Source organism: Balaenoptera ricei, chromosome 14, assembly GCF_028023285.1.
Source record: "Balaenoptera ricei isolate mBalRic1 chromosome 14, mBalRic1.hap2, whole genome shotgun sequence".
NCBI lineage: Eukaryota > Metazoa > Chordata > Mammalia > Artiodactyla > Balaenopteridae > Balaenoptera > Balaenoptera ricei.
Window position 1 is genome coordinate 7,073,873 of NC_082652.1, and position 21,296 is coordinate 7,095,168.

Below are 21,296 nucleotides of genomic sequence, written 5' to 3' on the forward strand. Positions count from 1 at the left end.
TCTGCCTCTGTCTTCACATGGTTGTCTTCCCTCTGTGCGTGTGTCTCTGTGTCTCCTCTCTTTTTATAAGAACGCCAGTCATACTGGATCCAGCGCCCCCCCCTCCCCCCGCCAATCCAGTTTGACCTCACATTAATTATATCTGCGAAGATCCTATTTCCACATAAGGTCACATTTTCAGGTTCTAAGAAGGACATGAATTGGGGGGGACACTCTTCAGTATAGTCCCTACACTTGTTGAATGAATAGGTGAGTGAATGAATAACTGTGAAAGCCATCCTTGTATGTCTGTGCAGGTATGTTGATGCAGAAGACCTGGGGCTGCTGCGGGGGTTGGGGGGGGGGTGGCTCCAGAATCTTCCCCTCTTCCCTGCCAGGCTCCTCTGACCGCTGGCCTCTGCACCCTGAGTCTAGCCCTCTGGCCGCCTCCTGACTCAGCCAACTTTCAAGGTGGCAACAATAACGTTTATTACAGGGAAAGAGTCCCGACACACTGGGTGTTCTCTGCTTCCTTTCTGCCCAAGATCTCAAAGCTTTCTTTGTTTCTCTCCCCCACCCCCCCTTGGAACCAAGAAAGACGGTAGGGATGGCTCGGTGATCTTGGACAAATCAGCTCTCCTCTTTGAACCCCGGCCTCTAGAGTTTGCAAATGAAGGAGGCTAAACTGGGTGCCTCCGAAGGTCTCTTGGTCTGTGATTATTACTGTTTTATTGCTGAGAAAATTATAGGCGAGGAAATCATGCCCTTGGACTCCATGTGGGGCAAGACTCAAATCCAGATGCCCTCATTTCCAGCCTGTCTCTAAATCCCCCCTGCCACCTCCTGCAGGAAGCCCTCCGTGATTACCCTGACTCATGTGTGGTTCCTGGGGTCCTCACTGTGCCTTGTGTGTGATACATGAATTCACAAATACTAGCCTACCATTCAGATGGGGTGTGTGTGTGTGTGTGTGTGTGTGTGTGTGTTCTTCATGTTCTTTTCCCCTCCCTTTCCTCTGTAGGCAAGAGCTATTTGCTGGGTGTCTCTCTCCGTGCTCCCCCATTCTGGCACCCAGCAAAGGGCTCGTTACATTGGGTTGTGGACCAGCCTCAAAGTCATAAGCAGATGATTAAAGACTAGGAGACCTACCAAAAGAAAAAAAAAGAAGAAAAGAACTTAGATGCTTTCAATAGATGTCAGAAAAGCATTTGATAAAGTTCAACATCCATTACTCTTAAAAACATAGCGACTGGGGGGTAGACAGAGATTCAGCATGATAACATCTACAACACTCTACAGCATTACCCAAAGTGTGTTTGAGGAGCACAGAATGCTATTGGAGATTGTGTCAAAAAGAGATTTTGGGGCCAAACAGCATTTAGAAGATGCTGCTCTAAGAGGCCTTCCCTTAACGTCAGTTGCCAAGCAAACCCTCTCCCACTAATAATCATCACTCCGGAGTGAAGCCAGTGCCAGGGGCTAGGAAAGAAGCAGAACAGAACTCTTAGAAACAAAGTTGCACAATTGATGTTTTGAGATGGATACAGCTTAGGTGTTCAAAGTAGATACACTGAAAAATAATTCCAAGTAATAAGATGGTATGATGGCCAAGTCAAAAAATAAAAATGAAACCGCCATCACTTTCCCAGGTGGGAACTGGTTGGTCAATGTTACCAGAAGGGACACCTCTGGCACCTGTTTGCTCGGGTGTCCACAAGCCAGTGACCTTATTTTCTGGTTAGAAATGACAGTAACACCCTGGCAGCCTCAGGCAACTGCCAGGATCTCCTTTGCCTCCTGGAGCCCAGATTCCCGGGAAATGCAGGAATAATGGTGCATGGCTCAGTATCCCAGATCACCTTAGAGCTTAGCCTCCCATTTAGCGTTTCGGTCATGGAGGTGTGACCGGGAGTCAGGAGACCCGGTCCCTAGCCTGGCTGTGCCGCTTGCTGGCTGCGGGGTTTCGGATGAGTTGCTTAGCCTCTCGGGACCAGAATGTCCTCATCTGTGAGGGAGGGATCACAACCTCATCCTCGCAGGGTCCTTCTGCAGAATCTCCGAGAAGTCTTGAACATGTTTGCACACCACTGAGCTGTTGTTACAAGGGCTGGGACCCCGTTATTTCAGCTCAGCACCAATCCTGGACGATGGAAGCCACTTGAGGAGGGTCAGACCTTCCTCATTCTCGGGGACGGGGCTGTCGGAGTCCTCCCCGGGGTTTGTCACAGGTCCCAGCTCTGGTCTCCCCAAGGCCACCGTGTTGAGTGGGAAGGAGATGCTGGTGAGAAGAGTCCGCTTGTTGGAAGGAAACCATGAACTCCTGTTAGAAACCAGCACGAGGACACCTCCCGAGCCAGCTTGGTGGGGACTGAGGCGTCCTTCACATTTCCCTGGTAATGATCCTGCTGCTTCTCAAAGGCATGTCCTGCCTCTCTTTGAATAAACAGCGAGCCTTTGGTATAATTCAGTCTTTTAGGGATGGCTGAGTCATCTGGCTGGCTGGGGCTACCCAGATGCAGATGAAGTTCTGGTGTCACGAACAAACCGGGCCGTCCTGGGAGGCCTTGGAAGGGCTGGGCGGGGGTGCGTCTGCCAGACATCCCTCTGGCTGAACCCCGGGCTCCCTTAATTCCTTTTAAGGTAGCCTTCCCTCCTCCCTATTTCTTTTCCTGTCCTCTCCTCAGTGTGGTTTTGCTTCTGTTCATTTTTTGCCTGATTTTAGCCACCGTTGTCTGTATGGGTGGCCAAGGGGGCCGGTATAACTCTCCGAGGGCTGAAGTCCTCGGGCTTCGCGGAAGCTTTTTCCCTGAAGCCTGGCGGCCTTGCTCTGCTAGTCAGCGCATTTCTCAGTGGTCAGGGTTGCTGCCAGCTTGCGGGCTGGCTCGCGGAGGATCACAGGCAAGCGCTCCCAAGCTGGGTATGTGTGCTCAGACCTTGTAACCAACTCACTGGAGAGTGGTGGTTTTTCGATCTACTTTCTGGTTCTTTAGGAATAGGTGGTTCATGGAATTAAAAGGTAGATGTAATGTGGTTTCAAAAAATGTATTTTGAAATCGTTTGGGCCACCCATTATTATTTTTATTAGTTTTGCATTCTGCTGTTTCAAAAGAAACATTAAATGTTGGCTTTTTAAAAAATATCTAAAATAGTTATTAAAATTTAAAAGCTCTTTTTCAGGGAAATTCCCTGGTGGTCCAGTGGTTAGGACTCTGCGCTTTCACTGCCGAGGACCCAGGTTCAATTCCTGGTCAGGGAACTAAGATCCCACAAGCTGCGAGGCGTGGCCAAAAAAACCCAAAAACCAAAAAACACTTGTTCAGTTAAACTTTTAACATGAACATCACTGCCCTGTGAGTGGTGTATACCTTCCTTCAATATTACTGCATCTGATTTTTCTACCTAGATCTCCACGATCAATCAGTTCCTGCATCCCCTCAACCTTTTCTTTCCCTGGCAACTCAAGACTCACAGTTTTCTAGTATTTAAAGAACATTACTTATTTTTCCAATGCCTTTCTTCACTCATCATTCACTTAATCATTCACTCACTCAATTCTTTCATGGCTTCAAAAAATTACTAAAACACCCAAAAAGTTGTATGTGATGTTATATGGGACATTGACAAGGTTTTAAAGATAAATTAGATCAAATCATTATGCTGTACACCTTAAACGCATACACAGTGCTGTCAACTGTAGCTCAATAAAACTGGGAGAAGGAAAAAGATCAATAAGATACATTTCTCGCTTTATGGAACTTACAAGTTCATAGGTTACAATAAAGTAGTCAAAAACCAAAAGAGTTAGTAAAGACCATATTTGGTATGAAAAACATTGTTTGGATAAGTAATACATTATACTTGGTACCAAATGGCAAGTGGCTGAGAGTTAAATGTAAGACTTCTTTGTTCCCTGTCTGCAGTCTCCCAGTGTGTATACTCTTCAGAGAGATTCTCTGCATACATGAATATATGTTACATAAGAAAGAACCCCACAAATGGCTGCTTTCCTATTCACCTGCTGTTTTGACTTATCAATTCGTAAATCTGGAGGTGGTCCTCTGTTAGTTCATTTGGGCTGCCCAGGCTTTTTAACGATGGGCTTAGTGTTTGGCTGAAGGATGCACCATCATTTTTTTTTTTCTTTTTAAAATTTTTATTGGAGTAGAGTTGATTTACAATGTTGTGTTAGTTTCAGGTGTATAGCGAAGTGAATCAGTTATACATATACGTCTATCCACTCTTTTTTTAGATTCTTTTCCCATATAGCCCACTACAGAGTACTGAGTAGAGTTCCCTGTGCTATATACAGTAGGTCCTTATTATGCACCATCATTTCTTAAGCCAGCTCCCTTTCCATGGAGTTCTGCATTCTAATCGTGGAAGACTGGGAGCAAACAGTACCTCAGTGAGTCTCCTGGTATGTAGGTTTTCATGCAAATAGGCTTTCAAATCTGCGGAATAAATTTCCCCAAAGCAGAATTGCCAGGTCAAGGAGTGTTTTCCTTTTATTGTCGGTAGCTACTGCTCAGTTGCTCTCCATGAAGGTAGGACCAATCGACACTCCCACTTAGAGCGTGGGAGCACGAGGCAGTGGTTTTTAACCTTAAAACCCCAGGCAAGGAAGAGCTGTTAAGTAAGATGAAAATCTGGAGAAAACCGGGTGAGAGCCTTTCTACCGCAAAGGGCAGCTCTAGCAGAGTTCCTGGCCAGCCGTCTCCCATTAGGTGCCCACTCGAACACGACCGAGGGGGCTGCCCCTGATTCCTCCAGACTGGTTGTGGCCTGGAAGGTTCCTTCCTGGTGGGGATGGGGGACAGCAGCTGCCTGCCCCCTCCTGTGTCAACTTGTTTATCACCGAGTATCTGAGAAGCACCAGGAGCTTTAAAATGACACCAGGACTTATAAGATTACAAAATAATTTTGCCAAGTAAGGACATTATTTTTAAAGAGGTACCATCCTGGGACTTCCCTGGCGGGCCAGTGGTTAAGACTCTGCGCTTCCAATGCAGGGGGCGCGGGTTCGATCCCTGGTCAGGGAACTGAGATCCCACACGCCACGTGGCCAAAAATAAAAATAAAATAAAAACATAAAGAGGTACCATTCACAGACATTACCGGGGGTTGGGGGAAAAGAGGGATGGGGAGTTAGTGTTGAGTGTTTGGGGTGATGAGGAAGCTCTGGAAACGGGTGGTGGTGCCGCTTGCACGGCACTGTGCGTATGCTGAAGGCCGACGAAGTACACTTAAGAGGAATTAAAATGGTAAAACTTATGTTATAAATAACTAACCACACACAGAGAAAAGCTACAATTCCCCATAGCCGTCCTCTCATGAACCAAAGGACACTAAGAAATAGGAAAGGTCTAATCTAAGAATAAAAAGAGAATAAACAGAGCTTGTAGAACGACTTGCTCCATTAACCGTGTGGTTCTCGTTTCGCCGTGAACTGGCGGGGGCCTGGCGGTGCGTGGTGCTGAGCGGCCCGCTGGGACGCGGGAGCCAGGGCAGGAGGCGTTGAAGGCTGGAGACGGTAGGAGCTCGGGCTGGGCCTGCAGGGGCCCCACGGTCTGGAAGAGATCCTGGCTCCGACTCAGGAGGCCCGGGGCTAAGCTACTCCACATCCCGAGGCGCTGGGCCCACCCTTAGCTGTCTTATATCTCTGTGTTTAAACAAGAAGCCTGTCCCTGGCTTGCTGCTGGATGTTTTTGGAGCCTGGTATGAGTGAAGCAAGCAGTGACCTGGGTGTGGTCTTCATCACGATATTCCTGTGTCCCCAGCGGTTCACTTTGCAAAAAGGGCATTTGCCCACCCCTGTCTAGTAGCTGGTGAGTAGAGCAGGTATCTGTTTGAAACTACTTGGTGGCTCCTAGCAGCTGTCTCTCCTGGGGCTTGAGGGATCTGAAATGCCGCCCAGAGATGTCGCCTGGGCCTCTGCATGGCCACCCGGCCTCACTGGGGTGCTAGGTGTGTTACCAGTGCAAACTGTCATCCCAAACTATGTATTGTCAGGCAACCCGTGCTGCTGGTCTCAGTGCTTTTAGAGCACGTGGATGTGCACACGTGCTTGCTCTCCTGGGCCAGGGTTGCAAACTCCTGAGCCTTGGGCTATGTCCAGCCTCAGGCTCTGACTTTTTTCACGGGCCTCTCTCCCTGTGTGGGGTTTGTGGTCCTCACCCTACTTGCAGAGAGAGAAGAGCCAGTCCCGGGAAAGACCGTGACCCTCGATTGAGTCCATGGCCACAGAGACCCCTGACGTGGGCCAGTGCATCCCAGCCACCTGATGACTAGAGAACCAGCTCGTGACCATCAGGGCAGGAAGCTGCTTCGAGCTGTGTCACTCACCCTCATTTCACAGTCAAAATCCAGATTCCAGGAGGCAAGGTGGCCAGCTGGCACTTGAACCTGGTCCGTGTGCTCCTACAGGCCCTAAACGCTCTGGCTGGCGCATTTTAAATCTTCGAGGGTGTTTGTTATGAAAAGACTCTAAAGCTGTGGGTTCATAGTGGACGGAAACACCGCCGACCTTCCCCACAGACGTGCCTCTCTGAAAGCCCTCATCAGAGCTTCAAGCCAGGCCCCTGGCCTCCCAGCCACCTGTGATGAGTTTCCATTTGACTCACGGTTGTCAGGAAGGTGACACGACTCACCATATTCACTGGGCGCTGTGATTGCCGAGCTGACACAGCTCCTTGTGTGGGCGGCGAGCGTATGCTTCCCATTAAGAAAATTGCTAATTTTGAAACGAGCTCCGAATGGAATTTTTTTTGCTTTTACTAAAATTGAGAAAATAATAATAAAACCACCTGCCCAAACACCCCAAGTTTAAAAGAAGAAAGAAAGAAAGAAAAAGGAAAAAAAATTTAACGTCAACCCAGAAAAAAACTCTGTTATTCAGCCTGGTCTCAGAACTCAGCAGAGCCACACGGACAGAAGGAAGAAGAAGCTCTTGATGAGGCGAGGTTAAGCTCACCCTCCTCCATCCTTCTGGAGTGGTGGTGCCTCATCCTTGTCTCTGCCTCCCTAGCGAGAGAAAGCTCAGGCAGAAGCGGCTTCAGACACAAGCGAACGGTGCTGTTTGCCTCTGAGAATTCCCAGCAGCCCCATGAGATCCCTGGAGAAATCCCGCGGTGGCTGCAGAATCGGGGCTGCCTTGCCGAGTGAGTCTTGTTTGGAGCACTTGAGTCCTAGAGAGATTCTTGATAGTGTCAGGAGGTTATCATCGATGCTCACCCAGACGGAGCAGGGGTGGGGCTTTGAGGGCCCTGCTCCCGACCTGCAGGGGCCTGAGGCCGATGGCGGGTCCAGGCCGGCCAAGACATGAGATGGCCTCTCGGATCCCCCGTGGTCCAGTGTATGATGCGGATGGGACCTGGGATGCCGCCTGAACCCCGGAGCCCGGCCTCCATCAGTGCTGAGGCACAGCATTTGTGGACAGGCCGTGTGTTTGACAATACTTTTACCGCATCCAGTAGCCAGATGGTCTAAACAACCCGTCGTGGTACGGGCATGTAAATATTTTCCGTCATTATCATGGTGCTGCCGTGTTGACATTAATGAGGACGAAGAATTATGCTCGCCGCAGTCAAGCGCCACTCAGGCCACAGGAGGGCCTGAAAAGCTGGCCCTCTGCCGTGGAGGGGACAGACTTTGGGGCAAGCTTGGTCTCCTCTTGCTGACTCCTGCCAGACTCCGATTCCCTCACCCAGAGACCCTGGAGAGACTTCCTCTCAGAGCTTTCGGCCAGAACAAAGAATGATTCTCATCATGAACAGTATGTTTTGCACTGTTAGCAGAGCTCTGTGGCCAGCGTATTTCCCTCTTTGCTTTGCCTACTAGGAAGCCCAAAACTAAGATTTGTTGTTGTTGTTGTTTTTTACTCATTTGCATGTAGATTGTCCTCAGTTAGGAGTTTCTGCATAGAGGATCATGTGAGGTGTCTTAGGGGCCAGGCCGGAAAGCAGGGTGTACATCCCTCTACGCACAGAACTAATCACACAGTCCCACTAAGAATCCAGGGGCCAAAAGTGTAATTTAGGAAGAGGAAATTGGACCACGCTGGATTTCCACAGGGAATGTTGTGGAAGGAACAAATTCAAATGAAGGACACAGAGATAAGAGTGAGGTTCCAAGGGGACAGAGGTAAGGATTCCAGTGTGTGTGTGTCTGCCTTGTAAACTAGATGCAAGTCATTTGGACTTTCTTCAGTGTTTTGGATTCTGTTTCAGTGCTGCCTTCCCTCTGCCAAAACTATAGCATTGCAGAATGTTGGAGCTGAATGGATAGGCCTTTTATTATTTTTTTAATTTTTAAGAAATTTTATTGGAGTATAGTTGATTTACAATGTTATGTTAGTTTCAGGTGTACAGCAAACTGATTCAGTTATACATATACATATATTCATTCTTTTTCAGATTCTTTTTCCATATAGGTGATTACAGAATATCGAGTAGAGTTCCCTGTGCTATATAGTACGTCCTTGTTGGTTATCTATTTTATATCTAGTAGTGTGTGTATGTTAATCCCAAGCTCCTAATTTATCCCTCCCCATCATGTTTCCCCTTTGATAACCACAAGTTTGTTTTCAAAATCTGTGAGTCTGTTTCTGTTTTCTAAATAAGTTCATTTATATCATTTTTAAAAAATTAGATTCTACACAAGTGATATCATATGAGATTTGTCTTTCTCTGTTTGACTTACTTCACTTAGTATGATAATTGCGAGGTCCATCCGTGTTGCTGCAAATGGCATGATTTCGTTCTTTTTTATGGCTGAGCAATATTCCATTGTATATAGGTACCACATCTTCTTTATCCATTCCTCTGTCAGTGGACATTTAGGTTGCGTCCATGTCTTGGCTGTTGTGAATTGTGCTGCAATGAACATTGGAGTGCATGCATCCTTTCCAATTATGGTTTTCTCTGGATATATGCCCAGGAGTGGGATTGCTGGGTCCTATGGTAGTTCTATTTTTAGTTTTTCAAGGAACCTCCATACTGTTCTCCATAGTGGCTGCACCAATTTACATTCCCACCAACAGTGCAGGAGGGTTCCCTTTTCTCCACACCTGGAGAGGCCTTTTAAACATCAGCCTCTCACTGTACAGATGGGAAAGTGAGGCCCAGAGAGGGGAACTGACTTACCAAGAGTCGGCCAGCTAGAGCTTTGCTGTCAGCCCTCACACCTGGAATTGTGACACCACACACAGGGAGCTCCGTCGGTACCTCTGTCCACACTGTACAAGCCCCTGCTCTGGAGAGGACGAGTGAAAGTCACGTCATTAAGTGACAGCTTGAATTGATCCACTGACGGCCTGGTTAGTCTATTGGGTCATTGGAGAAATCCCACAGCCTTCCCAGCAGCTCTTTGAAACTCAGCGCAAGGCTTGACTTCAGCATTTATTCCACTGGGATTTGGGGAGTGGAAAATTAGTCTCTTCCTCAGACTCATTCAAGCACTGACTTCTCTTATGTGACTCATATGTGAGAGTGTGAAAAATCTTCACAAGTCTCACATTAGGAATAGAAATTTCCCCAAAACCCAGTAGAGAGCTTGACCACTGCGTCAGTGTTCTGTTGCTGCAACAAAGTGCTCCCCAACTTAGTGGCTGAAAGCACCATTTTTTTGTTCATGACGCGGCAGTTCGGACAGGGCTTGGCGGGGATGGCTCATCTCTGCTCCGCTGGCGTCAGCTGGGAAGGCTTGACTGGGGGTGGAAGATGCATTTCCACCATGGCCCGGCTCCTGTGGCTGGCGGCTGGGTACAGGAGCTTGGCTGTATCAGCTGAGGCACTGGTTCCCCTCCGAGTCTGTGTCTTCAGTGCTTAGCCAGGCCTTCCTAAGGCTCGGGTCCTAACCCGGCACAGTGTCACTCCCTGCCTCTCTACCCCTCGCCGTTCTGTTGGTTAAAACAGGTCATCGGGCCGGACTGGATTCGAAGGACAGGGACTCCACGGGGCCCTGGCCCACTGGAGGCCACCCAGGTAACCATCCGGCACAGACGCCCTGGGAAGAGCTCTTTGCAGAAGAGGCCGGGTGATCCACTCACGCTAACCTGCCGAGGCCCGGCTCCACTCTTGGACGCCTCCGGAACGCCCAGGCTTCCAGAAGCCGTTCTGTGGGAGAAGCTCCAGCCAGACCTCAGCGGCCCCCTCCCTCCAAGAGGCTGCAGCGCTTGCCGTCTGCTTTGTATCGCTAATGGCTGCGCCTCTTATTACATAATCTGTTATTCTGGGCCGCACCAGGCCCTGGTTACTTGTCAAAAGTTTCTAAAAACCAGCTGTATCAGCTCCAGGCAACTGGGGGTGCCGCCCCTCCCTCGTAGTATTAGTCACTCTGTACTTAGCTAAATTTAACTTTTTATCATCCAAATGATATTTTTGTGGGCTTGGGATTTTACATAATGCTACCAACTGCCGCAGGCTAAGAATTTCTCCTTTTTGTTATGCGCGTGTGTGTGCGCGCGCGCGCACGCGCGCGCACGTGTATGTGTGCATGTGTGTGTGCGTGTGTGTGCGCGCATGTGTGTGTGTGCGTGTGTGTGTGTTGGGTGTTTTCCCCCCATTAACTTTTACACGCTCAAGGCAGCACTGTTCAGCTCCTCTCCCTGCTCTGCCCTCCCAGGCCTGGGTGTGTTCTGCAGGCTCTGTTTTGCCTTTTGCCAGCTGGGGGAAAATTGCTCCTAACAGCTTTCTAATGGCCCCCGCTAAGGCTTCCTTCCTCACTTGAGATCTCTCCACTTTGAAGGTCTCTGAGGGTTTCCCTGCTGCCTTCAGAGAGAGAAGCTCAGGTTCAGAACCAAGTGTGTTGAGAAAGAAGAGAGAAGGATCCGGAAGGGGGGTGGCTGGAAACGGACAAGAAAGAAGAAACCCAGCCACCCCACCCAGGGGTGGGGTCCAGGTTGCAGGCTCTTCCTCTGGGCTTGGGGGCGGGGGGCGGGGGGCGGAGAACTCAGGGCTGCGGAGGCTGAGCCGGGAGACCTGGCCTCTCCTTTGGGGAGGTTCTGGAGCAGGACATGGGGATGTGGGGATGCAGCGTGGCCATCCTAACTTTCCCGGAGCTCCCACTACTCAGAAACGGTGGCGCACCAGGGGTCTCGTGTGTTCCACACCGTGACCGTGCATGGGAGGTGCCTACCACCATTTTCCAGGTGGGGAAGCCGAGGATCGGGTCACAGGGTAGCAAACAGTAGCAGCAGTAATTACAGCGGCAGCAAACACTGGGTGCTTACTGTGTGCCAGGCACAGTGCTAAGCACTTGCTTTCCTGAGCTCATGGGTCCTTTGTGGTCCCGTGAACTAGGTAGTCGTGTCAGCGCTCTCTTACAGATAAGGGAACGGAGTCCAGAGGGGTTAAGCAGCGGGCTTGAGGCCACAGAGCCAAGAGACGGCAGAGCCAGACGTCAAAACCCGTCCACCTAGGGCGCCTCCCTCCGCTAAGCCGCTTTCCAGGGGCAGGCTGCCGACAGACGGCAGAGATGGGACTTGGACTGGGCCCTGTGCTCTTTCCAAAGCATCACTAAGCTGATTCCGGCCTCATCTAGTTGTCAGGTTTCCTCCTGCCAGCTGTCTGTAAAATGCAGCAGGGTGTACATTATGTCTAGGCGTCTCTGGGAGAATTAACCTGACACTGGAGAGAGGAACCAGGTGCTGGGGAACAGGGACGAGAGAGAAACTCACTCTCATGCTTTTTAAATCTTTTCAGAAGTACAGATGTATTACTTGTTTTAAATTATTTTATTAAAAATTAGGAACTCCTGGAGACTTCCCTGGCGGTCTAGTGATTAAGACTCTGCACTTCCACTGCAGGGGGCACAGTTTCAATCCCCCTGGTCAGGGAACTAAGATCCCGCCTGCCGGGCGGTGTGGCAAAAAAAAAAAAAAAAAAAAAATTAGGAACTCCCAGGTATGTACCTAAATCAAACACATACATCCACACAAAAACTTGTACACGAATGTTCCTAGCAGCACAATTCTTAATAGCCCCAAAGTGGAAACAACCCAAGTGTCTGTTAACAAATGAATGGATAAACAAAACACAGTTGATCCACACAATGCAATGTTGTTCAGCCACAAAAAACAATGAAGTACTGACGCATGCTACAATGTGGATGAACCTTGAAAACATGATGAGAAGCGCAAGAAGTCCGACACAAGAGGCCACGTACTGTATGATCCCATTTATGCGAAATGTCCAGAATAGACAAATCTGTAGAGACAGAAAGCAGATGGTGTTGGCCAGGGGCTGGAGGGAGGGGGTGTGGGGAGTGACTGCTAATAGGTACGGGATTTCTTTTGGGGGGGGTGATGAAGACATTCTGGAACTAGAGAGATGTGATGGTTGTACGACTTTGTGAATGTACTGAAGGCCACTGAATTGTACACTTTCAAAGGGTGAATTTTGTGGCATGAGAATCACATCTTAATAAATCAAAAAATTAGTAGCCAAGCCTTCAGATGGAATCGAAAGCTGGGCTGCCCCCGCCTGTTGCCAGCGACCTGGACAACTTGCTTGGGTACCACTGCCATTTGCAGTCCTTCTCTGCTCACTCTTTAGCCACCTGCCTCATGGTCTCCATGTCAACGGGGGTTGGAATCAAGAGTGTTCAACTCCAGCCGTGCTCCCCACTCGTTTGGAACTTATGCTTTCAACCAGGGCCAGCCTGAAACATGTGGATGTCTGGGCAAGCTAGTAATTTGGCACCCCCATCAAACCAGTATTCTTTAAGTGTTTGTTTGACATTTATTTAGTGGGGATGAGGAGAGACTGATATTCTATTAATAGAAATTGTGTAGAGAAACAGATTCACTTACTAATTCATGTCCATTGACTAAAACAGTTAGGGATCCGAAATTTTTTCAGGAAAGCAATTCTGACTTCTCTGGTTCTTATCTTCAAAGGTTGGGTTTTTTTTTTCTTTTCCTCTTCTTCTTTTTTTTTTTTTTACCCTCCTGCAATTCTGCAAATCATTCAGGTTGCATATTGAAGATTTAGATTTAAAACTGAAAGGAGAGATCTAATGTATAAAATGATGACTACAGTTGACAACACTGTATTGTATAAGGGAGATTTACTAAAAGAGTAGAACTTAAGTGTTCTCACCACAAAAAACAAAAAACAAATATGCAGTGATAGGGTAATAAACTCAATGGTGGGAATCCTTTCACAGTGCATATGTCTTTCAAGTCATCACGCTATACACTTTATTTTTTTTTATTGAAGTATGATTGATTTACAATGTTGTCTTAGTTTCAGGTGTACAGCAAAGTGATTCAGTTATACATATACATATACATTATTTTTCAGATTCTTTTCCATCGTAGGTTATTATAAGATATTGAGTTTAGTTCCCTGTGCTGTACAGTAGGTCCTTGTTGTTTATCTCTTTTATATATAGTCATGTGTATATGTTAATCCCAAACTCCTAATTTATCCCTCCCCCCCTTCCCCTTTGATAATCATAGGTTTGTTTTCTATATCTGTGGGTCTATTTCTGTTTTATAAATAAGTTCATTCATATCATTTTTTTTAGATTCCACATATAAGCAATGTCATGATATTTGTCTTTCTCTGTCTGACTTACTTCACTTAGTATGATCATCTCTAGGTCCATCTGTGTTGCTGCAAGTGGCATTATTTCATTCTTTTTATGGCTATACACTTTAAGTGTATCAAGATTTTATTTGTTGATTATACTTCAGTAAAAATGGGGGAAGAACTCAAAGGAATAAAATGTTTTTGGTCCTGGTAAACAGCAACACACTGTGCATTATTTACTTCCAGAGCCTCATCCCACCCCGCAGCCCCCCATGACCACAGCTACAGGTGTGCATGGAACACGTCTACAGCAAATCTCAGCACAGAATTGTGTTCTCTTTTGATTTTTCATTCCCCTAAAGGGAGTGGGTTGATTTGCTTTTCGCGTTTTGTGTGAGAGGTCACGGGAGGAAACCTGAGTCCTCTGGCAGCATCTTCCTACTTTATTCCAGCGTCGTTTTGCCCCCCTGCCCCTAGAGCTCTGTCCCCCGAGGAGCTGCCTCGCTCCTTAAGTTGACCCTGCATTCACTTTTTGGATTTTAAACGCTTTTGTGTCAGAAGAATCATTTCCCCGCCGTGCACCCCTGTGTGAAGAGTGCGCTTCTTTTCTTGCAGCCACTGCTGATCTCATTCTGCCGGGTGTGAGTCACTGTTGACCTTCTCACCCCGGGGGAGGCGGCACAGTGGAGGGGAGTGGGGCGGGTGTGTAGAAGCCAGCTTGCCTTTGACTGGTGTGTTGCCGTGGCAGACCCCTAACCCTCTCGGTGGCTTTCCTGACCCCTCAAATGGGGAGATTGCCACTGACCTCACAGAGGGGTTGGAGGTGTCGTGATGAAAGCTAAGAAACAGAACAGAGGAGAAGCCGTGCAGAGGCAGGGCGTGTGAGGGCGAGCTGGGGGTTCTGGTGGGATGGAGCGGGGAAGCCGGCGGGACTCACGTGCCCGGCGGGGACCTGGAACCTGGGACACCTGGGCTGTTTTGTTCTTTGGGGGTCAAGCATGTCGGTGCAGGGCAGAGATGGAGCTTCAACCCCTGCAGCCCTGTCCCAAAGAGGAATTTGCAGAATTGGCTGTGGCTTCCCCGGAGGGAGCGTGGGACTGCGCTGGGGTGGGCGGTGTGCGTGCGAAAAGCCAGTCTCTGTCGCTTGCAGCCACACCTCCCACTGCTGTGCCGTCACTGGTTATCTTTTCACCTCCCTAGTTCGCTTCTCTTCCTCCTCTGAACTCTCACCGTCTGTGCCCTCACTCTGCAGTTTATCACTTTTGTTTTTCCGAGCCGCCATGAAATGCTCCTCTTCTTTTACTTCTACCTCTAGTGTCCCTAGTTGCCCCGGTGCCTGGCCTCAGCCCCTGGGGTAGTGTTGCTCCGGAGTTGGGAATAGGTTCCTGGAACAATTAGGGCTTCTATAGCAGCAGGGGGCTGCCTTCCAATCATGGTCACTGGAAGGCCTCCTGGGCTGCTGTCTGCCTCCTGGGCACCGTACGGGGGTGCACATGTGTCAGACAAACAAGAATGTGTGTTGAGCTGTACACATGGCTCACGGGAGCATGTTGGGTCCTGATGGGGGCCCTGGATTGGGTGGCGGCTTTCGTGGTGCCTGTGCATGTTCTGTCCTCTTGTAGTCTGATTGCACCTGGGACTCCCTGGAAATCTATTTCTCCACCTTTTTCATTTTGTTGTGAGCGCTTGTCTCTGGCCTCTGGGTATCTGGTGGAGGTGGGCCTCCAGTCCCGTATTGCCCAAGTTCAGGGGCTTGATTGGAAGGTGAGAGTCACCTGCATCGCCCCGCTGACCGTGACCCTGCCCCAGGCATCAAGATGCTGGTGGCTGCTTACCGAGAAACTCTGGGCTGATGTGTCAGGCCCCCCCGCCCACCCCCCACCTCCCACCTGCCTACCCCCCACCTCCCACCTGCCTCCCCTCTGCAGCCTGAGGTCCTGAGGTCCCGCAGTCCCAAAGGTTGATGGGTGAACACCTCAGGTTTGAGGCTGAGAGCTCCGAGCTGGACTTCTGTGATAAGAAAGCTTCCCGCGTGTGCTGGGGCTATGGGTTCTGGTTCCTTGAGCAGTCTTCCTAAGCAGAGGGAGCCCTGGGCAGTGTCAGGTGTATCAGCCTCCAGGAGTGCATCCTGGACTGGGTCCCTTTTGTCAAATGAAGACTCCTTTAGCCAGACACCCCTGGTCCTGCCAGGACCCCGGTCCAGATGTGCCCAGAGGTCCTACCCTCTGGGCACATCTGGATTGCTTTGGCGTTGCCCAGGAGGAGGACTGGCTTCGTCGATTTCCCAGTGGGCGCTGAGTGATCAGAGCGACCAGGTGTCTCACCCCTCCCCCGCTGAGCTTCTCCCTGCAGCATGCTGGCATGGGCGCCCTGGTCCCCGGCTCCCTTCTGTGGGCCTTGAGAGCAGGACATCGGCGGTGCCTTCCCACTCAGACCCGCAGGTTAGGACTGCCCACCAGTGTTGGAGTTTGGGGTGGGGCAGGGGCTCAGTTGCCATTTCCTCTTCCTTAAACATCTGACTTTATCTGATGTACATGGGGTAAATCGTATTAATCGATCCTGCTTCTTGCAAGTATTGACTCCTTCTTGCAAATATTGACTCCTCTTCACCAAGTAGGAAGGACTGATGTTCTTTCCCTGGTAGCTTTGGATTCCCCGGGTGGCCTGTGTTTCTCTCCTCTGTATAGGGCGCCCTGGGGTGCCTCTCTTCTCTGGGCTCCCCTGGGTCAGCCTGGCCCTCCCCACCCCAGTCAACAGGACAGAACAAGAGTTTGGGGGCTCCGCAGCCTGGGTGCTGCCTTGCCGTTTCCCACAAGTCATGGTCAGTGACACGGAAACAACCGTGTGTGTGTTTTCAGGTAACCACCTCCCCGGACGAGACTGAGGCCTGTGGCTGTGGTGTGCTGGGGTCCTCTGTGGAGTCAGGACGAGTGGCTGAATCTCCCAGAGCCTGCCTCTTTCTCTCCTTCTGCCCTGAGTTAGAGCAGGAGCCCAGGTGCCGGGCTTCCTGTCCGTCCCATTCCATTGCATATCCTGAGTCTTAGGCACAGGTCTCGCTCTCTCCCCTTTTTGTCACACCGAGGCCTTCGGTGGGCAGAGCGGTTGAAGCGATGTTGCCTTTTCCTTTCCTAAATTTCAGTGAACCCTCTCCCTGTGTGCCAATCGGCTAGTCTGAGTTCTCGGGGCATGGAGGGTGGGCACTCCATCCCAGGAAACTCAGCCGGGCGGGGAGGGAGCACTGGGGTCCGTAGTTGCGGCGTCTCGGCCAGGCTGTGAGTTGTAAAAGCACTGGCTCTGCTAAGCACACAATAACCTGTGCAGAAGCCCTGACAATCGCTGTTTCACACGAGGAAGCCGAGGCTCAGAGATGGCAGGTATCTGGCTCAAGGTCACACAGCTAGTCAGTGCTGGGCTTGGAACTGGACCCCAAGTCTAGATCCCGAAGCACACGACATGATTTTCCAGATACAGCTGGACTTCCCCATGGGCTGGGGGGCCTGTCTCCAGGTGAGTCCCCGGGCCTCCTCTCCTCCCTGGGAAAACGGGGTGCAACAGACAAGGCCTCAGCCATGGGCGCCCTCACTGCTGTGTTTCCACGTCGGCACCATGGGCCGGCTCCTCTAATTGCTCGTTCTTTTTAGTTGCCGTGAAAAGGCCTCCAAGTGCTAAGAAGGGAGAGTGCTATGTTGTATTTTTTGTTCTGTTGTTTTGCGTCAGTTCTTTCCCAGGTGTCTCAGCTGGGTATTGGGGGTGGGGCTGGCATGGGAACACGGGCCCCGACTCTCAGCCTCTCCGTGATCACTCGCTGTCCTGCTGGCCGGGGGGCCTGGTGGGCCCTCCTCTGAGCTCTGACATCAGCTCACGTTGGTTGGAGGGGCCCTGCCCCAACAGAGCCTTCGTTTCCTGTTTCTTCTTCTACAGGAAGGGGGTTCTTGTCCTTCCCGACGACCTCATGCCCAAGTTCCGTGGTGTTAGAGGTGGTGGCCTTTCAGCCCACCTTATCTGCACGTCCTCACTCAGAACTCCTCAGCTTCACTCGCTTACCCAGCAAACGTTTACTCAGTACCTAGTGTGGACCGGGTACCATCCCAGGTGCCTGAGTTGCAGCTGTGTGACTCCGCCTGTGTGGAGTTTATGCCCTGGTGTTGGCCCAGCACCCGCTCTGCACTCTCACCTCTGCGCTTTGCGTATGCTGTTCCAGCGTCCTGAGGTTCCCTGTTCTTGCCTCTGCTCTACGTCCCATGGTGGGGACGATCTCAGTCACCCCCTACCTACCTCTGAGCTCTTCCTGGGAGGTTGTGGCCGCGTGGGACATCGAGACCACTGGGCCCTGGATGGCAAGAGTTGAGGGTGGCGTGGAGAGAGGAGGCCCTTCTGAGATGTGAAATCACCTCCTCATCTCCTTCGCAGGGGGCTGGGGAGGAAAAGGCTGAAGGAGCAAGGTTTATTTTTAGAGAAGCTCCTTGCTCCAGAGGAGCATGGAGCCCTTCCTTCCAGGAGGTGGGGGGCCGTGGAGGGCGGGCAGGGGGCAGCTGGAGTTGTTGTCTCCGCTCAGCCTGGCTGTCTTCTGCATCCGCTCAACCTGACGCAGGAGCTGCCCATCCGCAGAGGGTTTGCCTCTAAGGGGGGGGTCCCAGGCCGGAGAACATCTGTCCTCAGCGCCTCCTCCCCAAAGCTGAGGACGTTTGCCACCCTGAGCAGGTGAGCAGAGCTTCTAGCACGTCCTTGGGGTAGGGGCTCGGCGGGAAGGGTCCCGGGCCCAGGCTCAGAGTCGGTCGCTTCCTTCCTGACTCCCTGGCTCGCGGGGAGGGGCCCTTCCTGCCATTGTCTCTGCTGAGGCGTCGGCAAGGTCACTGTCTCCTGAGGGGGAAGAGAGCTGAAGACAAGGGCAGGACCTCAGACCACAGGGGCAACTGACACACTTTTCGTCCCCACCACTGCGCTGGCCTCCCCGCCTCCCCTCGGGCCCCTGGATGGAGACTGAGGTTGGGGTGAGGCTTCTTTCCTTCACCTGTGGGAGCTTCACCCCTCTCAGCACCGCAGCCCCACGTGGGAGGGTCGGCCGGCCGCCCCCTGGGCTGTAGGTCTGATGCGTGGCCTGTTAGGGGCCTCGGCCAGCGAGGGAGGCCGTGTGCGCCCGTACAGAGGGCAGGAGCAAAGACTGGGGCTTGTCCTGTGTTCCTTCGAGGTCCCCCCATGGCGCTTGGGAGGCAGCTGGGCGAGATCTGACGTCCCCCATGTCCCCTCCTGACCTCTTGCATCCATAGTCCGTTTCCTAACGTGGTGCCTTGGCACCCGGCCAGCCCTGCCCAGGACTCAGGTAGAACACGGAGGGGGCTTCCACCCGGATTGCTCGACCCTCCCCTTCTTTCTAGGCTCTTAGGCCCTCTCTCTCGCGGCCCGTGAGCGATGTCTGCTGAAGTCTGGTCCTTCCACCTCCCAGTTCTTCCTCTTCTCAAGAGCCCCAGATCCCCACTCCCTGGGTTTGCCCTCTTGGCCTCAGTGACGCACATCTTCCCGAGAGCGTACTTCATCTTCATCCAAGTGGCAGGAGCCGCATTTCTCTGGCTTTGTTTCTGGTCTCTGCTCCCAGTCACTTGTGGACGTTCGCCCAGGCACCTTTCAGAGAGCCGGGCTTGAGGGCCCTCAGTTCGAGCGCTCTGGGGTCGGCAGCGCAGGGCGAGCAGCTGCCTTGGCCTCGGTGGTCTGGGCCAGGGCTCCTCTGGAGCTCTGTCCGCAGGCCCCCGGCACTGCAGCCCCCTTCTGGCTGCCTTCTGCTAACTCTTCCCCCATGTCTGCCTTTCCCTGGTTCTAAGGAAGAGCCCGCCGCTTGCGTTTTCCTTCTTGTGCTTCCCTCACGACCGGTGTCCAGTGCACTAACCGACCTGTGTTTATAACCTCATCTTGCCCAGCAAGGAGGCGCCTGGAAGCATCTGCTTATGAACTGACCCCACAACCTCCCAGGGACCAGACCAGGTCTGTGTCATTTCCTTGCTTTGTTCCTCCACATACTTCCTAAGCCGCGAACCTGCCTAGAACAATCACTTTGATTCCCGGAGACAGTGTCCAGAGCTTGGGATTCTCAGAGGGACTCCTGGGATGACGTCTTTCAAGCTGGAGGGTTGTATGGCCTGAGACTGTTCATCTTAGCAGCGTGATCGAACCCACAAACAATCAAAATGTATTCATTCAACATGCATTTAGTGAGTAGCTGCTATTCCGGGAGCTGGGTATAAAGGAGTGATAAAACATTTAAAATTCTGGCCCTCCTGGGCTTATAGTCTAGCGGGGGTAGACATACAATATGCAAGTATGCAGTAAAATATATAAGTACGTCAGATGGTGATCAAAGCTAAATAAACAAGGGAAAAGAAGGCCTCCCAACTCAGGAACGTTTAAGCAAAGGCCTGAAGGAGGCGAGGGAGAGAATGGGGAGGTTATCCCAGGCGGAGGAGACAGCCTGTGCAAAGGCCCTGAGGCAGGAGCTCGTCCGGGATGCTCAAGAAATCTGAGTGAGTGGAAGAATGGCAGGGGAGGAGGTTGGAGAAATATGAGAGCCCACATCTATCAGGACCTTGCACTCCTGTCTGGACTTTCACCTTGACTCTGAGTGAGATGTGATGCTACTCCAGAGTTTGACCAGAGAAGGGCCAGGATCCGACTTGTGCTTTAAAAAGATGGTTTCTGGCTACTGTGTTGAGAACAGACTGGATGGGGTGAAGGGAGGAAGCAGGGAGACCAGCAGGGGCACGGATGCAGCATGTGAGGTGGTAGGCGCTGGACCAGGATGCCAGCGGTGGAGGTGATGAGGGAGTTGGGCTCCAGGTACGTTTTAAATGTAGAGCTGGAAGGAATCACTGAGGAATTAGGCAATCCTCGTTGTGTGGACTTTTAAAAACAGGTTCTCATGAGCTTGGAAGGACCTAAGAGATCATCTAGTCCAACCTTTTCACTTAACCTATGGGGTAACTGAGGCCCAGTAAAGGAAGTTACTTGTCCAAAGTCACACAGCAAGCTGGTTAGTGGCAGAGCCAAGACTTGAGTTTTTGACCCCGCGTTTTTGTAGCTGAACTGATGGACAGCTGTGGGAGGAGACCTGCAGAGGTCTGAGGTCCTGAGGGAAGCAGGGCTGGCCCCCAACACTGCAGCTGAGCATGGGATTCTGGCAGATTCTATTGGCTGACAGGAACCCGGGACATTGTAAACTGACATTTATGGGTGCTGTGTGCCTTTAACGGCTCTCTCCAGGCTGACATTTTGACCTCAGTTGGGCAGAGGTCTCGATGGTCATGTCTGAGCTCTTGGGCAGATCAGAGACAATGCTCCTGTGCATGTTTTTGAAGATTTTATTGAGCTTCTATTAAGTGCCAGCCCAGAGACAAGACGCCCTTGCTCTGGAGGACCTAACAGTTTGGGGAGACGGACAGGTGAACCAAGGATGCCCCCGTGATCGTGGGCAATCATGCCTGTGCAGGAGCTGTCCACGCTTGGGATCTCTGTCCGAGGACGGGCACTAAACAGCCGCTGCAGCCACCAGGTACCCCAGGGAAGGCAAGCCAGAGGCCTTCTGTACACCAAGGTGGTCTGCTTAAACCCATGATTCATCTCTTATAATAAAGGGGGCAAGGAGAGTCGGTGGGGGCTGGGATCTCCCTGCCCTACAGCTGTGTCACCGAGCACAGGCTTCACTTAAACTGTGAGGACCCAGGTGCACCCCCTGAGAGGCAACCTTTCAATGCCGGCATTTCCCATGTGCTTTTTTGTGCAGGGCGATGGGCTGGTAAC

At 51.2% G+C, this 21,296-nt stretch overlaps 1 protein-coding gene and 1 non-coding gene across 3 annotated transcripts in view; both read left to right on the top strand.

Moving 5' to 3' along the window:
- PITPNM2 (phosphatidylinositol transfer protein membrane associated 2) overlaps window positions 1-21,296 on the top strand; it is a 142,464-nt gene that overhangs the window by 16,558 nt on the left and 104,610 nt on the right. The gene's annotated exons all lie outside the window — the stretch shown is intronic.
- TRNAE-UUC (transfer RNA glutamic acid (anticodon UUC)) lies at window positions 3,163-3,235 on the top strand. Its single transcript has one exon. It is a non-coding gene; the product is annotated as a tRNA-Glu (tRNA).